A 6136-nucleotide genomic window follows, 5' to 3' on the forward strand; every position below is an offset into this window, starting at 1 on the left:
CTTATTTAATGTAATTTAATAAATACCGTAACATTTATTAATTTATAATTAATAATTTGCTGAGATTTATGTAGTATTTATTATGGTCATATTTAATGATTAGCTGTAATTAATGCCCGTAATTAAGGCTGAATATGCTACGTGGCGCATCTATAGCGTTTCAACCCAGTTTTGGGAAAACAGCAGCCATCTCTAGGAAACAAGTTCCAAGACAATATGACAAAGAAATCTGTTACTAAGATCACTAATTCACATAATACAAAATCATCTGCCTCAAATGCTATTCATTCAGAGAAATCCAAAGTATTGGGAAAACAAGATGTGGAAGAGGGCCAAAAACATAAAAGTATCCATGAGTTAACTGGTATTCCTACGCTTGATTTCAATGAAGTTACAGTTGAGAAATGTGAAGAAGACTCTGCCTCTGAAGAGGATAGTTCCCATGACGACACCTGTTATCAAATTCATGGCAGGAAAATTATCCAGATCATTGATGAAGAGCATGAGTTGCTGCCGTTAACAAAAGATGATGTGCAGTCTAAACTTGAATACTGGCAGCAGGCAATGGTTGAATTTGTTGTTGGGGCAAACCCTCCATGACAAGTGTTGGAAGGATTCCTGAAAAGGATTTGGAAAAAATATGTTATTGACAAAATCTCCTTCATACCGAATAGAGTTTTCCTTGCAAGATTCCAAACTGAAGAAATGAAACAGGCTGTGCTTGGGAGTGGATATTACTTATTTGATAATAAACCCTTAATACTAAAACCTTGGCAGCCAGATGTCGAGCTCACCAAGGAGGATATTAAATCAGTCCCAGCCTGGATTAGATTGCAGAAGTAACCTTTAAAATTTTGGGGTAACAGTCTTCCTAAGTTAGCAAACCTAGTTGGTAAATATATTAAAAGTGATGCTTCTACTGAATTGAAAACCATATTAGGGTTTGCTAGATTCATGGTTGAACTAAATCTAGGGCAAGTTTTTCTAAAAACCATAAAAATTTTGGATGAAAATAAGCAAGTAGTGTCTATTGACATTGACAATGAGTGGAAACCTAGCTTTTGTACTAAATGCAAATAATTAGGGCATGAGAAAGAACAATGCAGGAAGAATAAGGCACTAACAAAGTCAACCATACCTGCTATTACTGCACCTGAGGCTCAAAAAGTGTGGAGGTCAATCAAAAAGCCTGTTGATGCATTTGTTACTCAGGTTACATGCTCTACTGTGCCTCCTGTCACAAAATGTACAGAAGATGAGATGGATAATGCAAGAACCCCTATTACTAGGATCAATATTACTTCCAGTGGGGTATTTTCCCTTGTAAGACAGCCTAGGCAGGGGACTGATGCTAGCAGGAAAATTTCAACTACTCCTCATCACATGGAGGAGTTGAAGGAAACTTGTAGTCATAAGAAAGGAATTGGTGTGACTGGTAATGATCCCCCTAACATTTCTCAATGAATTTTGGATTCTGTAACGTGAAAGGGATGAATAAAGAAGTGAAGCAAAGATTTGTGAATAATTTTCTTTATGCTAATAATATTGGCTTGTTTGGTTTGTTAGAAACCAAGGTCAAGTCAATAAATCTTCATAGTATTGTTAATAAAAAAATTTAAGACTGGAGTGTCTCCACCAATAATGCATACCATCATGGAGGTAGAGTCTGGGTGATATGGAAACCTCATGTGTTTGACATTAATTTCATAAAGTATGATGCTCAACTTATTCATGTTCACGTGACTAATAAATTTACACATATGAAATTTGACTATACCATCATATATGCTTTCAATGGAGTGGGAGAAAGAGAGTCCCTTTGGTTGAACCTCAAGAATATTGCAAGGCAGATTAATGCACCTTGGGCTATAGGAGGAGATTTTAATTGTATTTTACAGGCAAATGAGAGACTAGGAGGAAATGTGACAGAGGCGGAGTCTGAATCTTTCTATGACTGTCTACAAGAGTGTGGGGTAATGGATACATCAGCTACTGGTGCTTTCTACACTTGAAATAATAACCAACCACCAGAGACAAGGGTGTATAGTAGGTTGGATAAGTTGTTGGTTAATCAAAATTGGTTGGATAACTACCCTGAATATTTGGCTAATTTATTACCTGAAGGTCAGTTTGATCATAACCCTTGTCTGGCGAGTAAAGGTTTAATGAGGGGTAATCAGCACAGGCCATTCAAGTACTTTAATATGTGGAGTGCAACAGCTGGATTTCAGGAGTGTGTGCATGTATAAGGTTTGGCAACATTGGGTCCCTGGAACTAAGATGTCCAGAGTGGTTAAAAATTGAAAATGCTAAAACTTGAGCTTAAAAAGATCAATAAATATCACTTCTCTGATATTAAGAATAGAGCTGATATAGCCCAACTCAGGTTGAAGCACCTTCAGGAGCAGATTATTGCTAAACCAGATGATATGGAGTTAGTCCAGCAGGAATATGAAGCCCATCATATTTTTAATTCTCTGTACTCTGCTAAAATGGACTACCTTAAACAAAAAGCAAAAGCTCACTGGTTAAAAGATGGTGATTCAAGCATAGCTTACTTTCATGGGGTTCTGAAAGCAAGAAGGAACAAAAATTTTATTTGCCAGATCAATGATCACTGGAATAGAAACCACAGTGACCAGGAAGGGATTCAGAATGCTTTCTTGAATTATTATACTATGCTGGTGGGATCAAAAGCTACCACCACCAAAGTCAACAAGACTATTGTGAGACAAGGGAATATCTGTACTGCTGCTCATAAGAGCATACTTCTTACTCCTGTCACTAAAGATGAGGTAAAAGAGGTGTTGTTTCATATTCCTGATGACAAGGCTCCTGGGCTTGATGGTTACTCAAACAAGTTCTTTAAGGTTAGCTGGGATATAGTGGGAGAGGAAGTTATTGTTGCAATCATGGATTTTTTTTGAGTCAGGACTTATGCTCAAGAAGATTAATGCTACAATGGTTACACTAATTCCAAAAATAGATAGACCCACAAGTGTCCTTCAATACAGGCTAATTGCGTGTTTCAATGTCATTTATAAATGCATATCTAAAATTTTGTGTAACAGGGTGGCTAGTATTATCCCTGAACTGATTGCTCAAAATCATGGAGGGTTCATACAAGGGAGGAGCATCATGGAAAACATCCTTATATGCCAAGACATCATTAGACTATATGAAAAGAAGGCTGTCTCACCAAGGTGCATATTCAAAATGGATCATCAGAAGGCATATGACACTGTTGAATGGGAGTTCTTAGATCAAATGCTCAGTGTTAAATTTCCCAGATCAATTTAAAGGGTGGATAATGCAATGTGTGACAACAACTAGGTATTCCCTCAATCTTAATGGCAATGTGTTTGGTTTCTTCAAAGGACAAAGGGGGTTGAGGCAGGGAGATCCTCTCTCTCCCTTGCTCTTCACTGTGTGCATGGAATACCTGTCAAGGATCCTATCTTATTTAACTGGGCCTAATGATTTTAACTATCACCCAATATGCAAGAAAATGAAACTAACCATCTTATGTTTGCAGATGATCTGGTTTTATTTTGCAAAGGAGATGGCCCTTCAATTATGACAATCCTCAGGTCCTTTGCAATCTTCTCCAAATCTTCAGATCTCAATATGAGTAAAGGTAAGTCAAATGCTTACTTCAATGAGGTAAATGCTAACTTGAAACAGGATATTTTAATGATATCAGGTATGGTTGAAGGGTCTCTCCCTTTTAAATATCTTGGAGTCCCAATAAAAACCACAAGGCTGAATGTTATGGATTGTAAGCCCCTCATTGATTAAATTGTTCAGAGAATAAGGAATTTGGGGGCTAGGAAATTATCCTATGCAAGGAGGCAGACTCTGGTTCAAGTACTACTCAAGACTCTACATGACTATTGGGTTAGTATTTTTATACTACCTAGTGGAGTGATCACTAGGATTGAGGCTATCTGCAGAAATTTTCTCTGGGATGGAGGGGTTGATTACCTGAGATCTCCCGTTGTTTCATGGGAAAAAATTTGTAGACCTAAGAATGAGGGAGGACTTGGTCTGAAGTGTGCCATTCATTGGAACAAGGCTACAATAGGAAAATTGGTCTGGTGGTTGGCAACTAAACCAGACCATCTTTTGGGTCAGATGGGTCAATAATGTCTACATAAAAGGGAAACACTGGCTAGATTATTCTCCATCAAACAACTCTAGCTAGTTATGGAGGAAAATTTGCCAAGTTAAATCTCTTTATCAGGATTCCTACCAGCAAAATATTTGGTCAACTGATAAGGGCGGGGAATATTCTATAGCCAAATGTTATGATTTCATCAGAAGCAAAGGGGAACGAGTTCAATGGCAGAGTCTTATCTGGAACAAATACACTACTCTTAAGCATGGTTTCCTAGCTTGGATTTATTTCTACAATGCTTTAAACACCAAGGTAAAACTACACAAATTGGGGATTAGTGAAAATGATACCTGTGCAATTTGTGGTAATGGATTAGAGACTGATTCTCACCTATTCTTTGAATGTGAGTACAGCTCCAGTGTTATCTCCCTCATTGGCGATCTGATTGGAGAGGACATTCCACCTGATGCTCCCATGGACTGGAGAAGACAGTTGATTGGTTCTGGGATGAGAAAAGGAATTAGCAATGCCCTTCTTAATGCCTGTATCTACTCTATTTGGAGACAGCGGAATCTGTGTAAGCATGAATTAATACTCCTCAACCCAGCGAAAGTTATGAATTTGATTATTAAAGAAGTAACAAGATGTACCTTGAACTTCCCTGAGCATGTGGGGGTTCGAAAAAGAGATCTGATAGAGAGGATGAGAAATCGCAGCTGATTGAAGTATCGAAGGAGGCATATGAGAGGATGGGACGATAATGAGTAAAGTAGATGATATTTCCTGATTTTGTTGAATAGTTACAAATTAGGCATGTCTGATTTTTCTAGCTGATCATGGTCTTTTTATTCGGGCCTATTTTGTGGGCTTCTGATAGTCTGGTTTAAGTAGTTCGTGATTGGTTTACTGACCACCGCTCTCTTGATGTATGGTGACGTTTTTTTCCCTTAATATACTTACATTTTAACGAAGAAATATAATATATATATATATATATATATATATATATATATATATATATATATATATATATATATATATATATATATATATTGTAGATACCCGTATCCGTCGATATTGGAATTTATAGAGAACCCGACAAACACCCGATGATGATAGGACACATGTATTCTTTAGTTGTCATTGTCATTATTTGGAGCTCGTTTTACGATGTAGAATGGGCGTCGTCGATGAAGTATTTTATTAATTTAAATGATATTTAAATTAATGTTTTTTTTAAGTGAGTTCATTTTATTAATTTAAATGATATTTAAATTAAAGCTTTTTAAAGGTAAATTCAATTTATTTTATTTTATTTTGAATTTATTTTCCCAAGTTTATTTTATTAAAAATAAAATAAATATTTGATTTGAAAAATCATTTTATGAGTATATTTGGTTTGAAAAATCATTTATTTTAATGTGTTAATTGATTTGAAAAATCGATTTGAAAATTGAAAAGAACTCGTTTTGAACATGTGTTTTTGAGCTCGATTTTAGCTCGGTTTTTGAGCCCGTTTCCTTTACGAGTTGGCACGAATCTCGAGTACACTAACCAACCTAAGCCTCTACCCATCCAACCCAGTTTGAACCCCCTTAACCACGGCCCAAATCCCATCCCAATTCACCCCCAACAGCCCGCATACAAACAGCCTACCCCCTGTTTTGCGTGATGAATCCCGAGCCCAAAACCCGCTCCAAATACCACCAAAACCCGTGCCCATTAACCCTAACCCATACCCTAATATCCTACCCATATTACCTTACCTTAATCACCAAGAAAACCCCCCAAACGAACCCTAGAAAACCCCCCAAAAGCTGCTGGACAGCAGCTATGCTCAGTCGAGCCCGTCTGCCTCTCCTCTCTTTTACCCTACTTTAACTCCCTATAAATACCCACCCTTCACCATACATTCATTCCTCTAAGTTATCCATACATCCAACCATCACTCACAAGCTTTAAACCTCAGAAACAAACCCTAATTGCCTCTCAAAAACCCTCCACAAAACCGACATACAA

The 6136-nt window shown here is 37.2% G+C and overlaps 1 long non-coding RNA gene across 2 annotated transcripts; it reads right to left on the bottom strand.

Moving 5' to 3' along the window:
• Positions 1 to 217: 217 nt before the first annotated feature.
• LOC141634511 (uncharacterized) lies at positions 218 to 4922 on the bottom strand. Of its 2 annotated transcripts, none has more exons than XR_012539234.1 (4): positions 4768 to 4922; positions 4508 to 4690; positions 1139 to 1234; positions 218 to 618 (listed from the first exon to the last, which is right to left on the bottom strand). It is a non-coding gene; the product is annotated as an uncharacterized LOC141634511 (long non-coding RNA). The 2 variants fall into 2 exon arrangements; XR_012539235.1 differs by having other exon boundaries at positions 4468 to 4690.
• Between the last annotated feature and the right edge of the window lie 1214 nt (positions 4923 to 6136).

Source organism: Silene latifolia, chromosome Y, assembly GCF_048544455.1.
Source record: "Silene latifolia isolate original U9 population chromosome Y, ASM4854445v1, whole genome shotgun sequence".
NCBI classification, from domain to species: Eukaryota; Viridiplantae; Streptophyta; class Magnoliopsida; order Caryophyllales; family Caryophyllaceae; genus Silene; species Silene latifolia.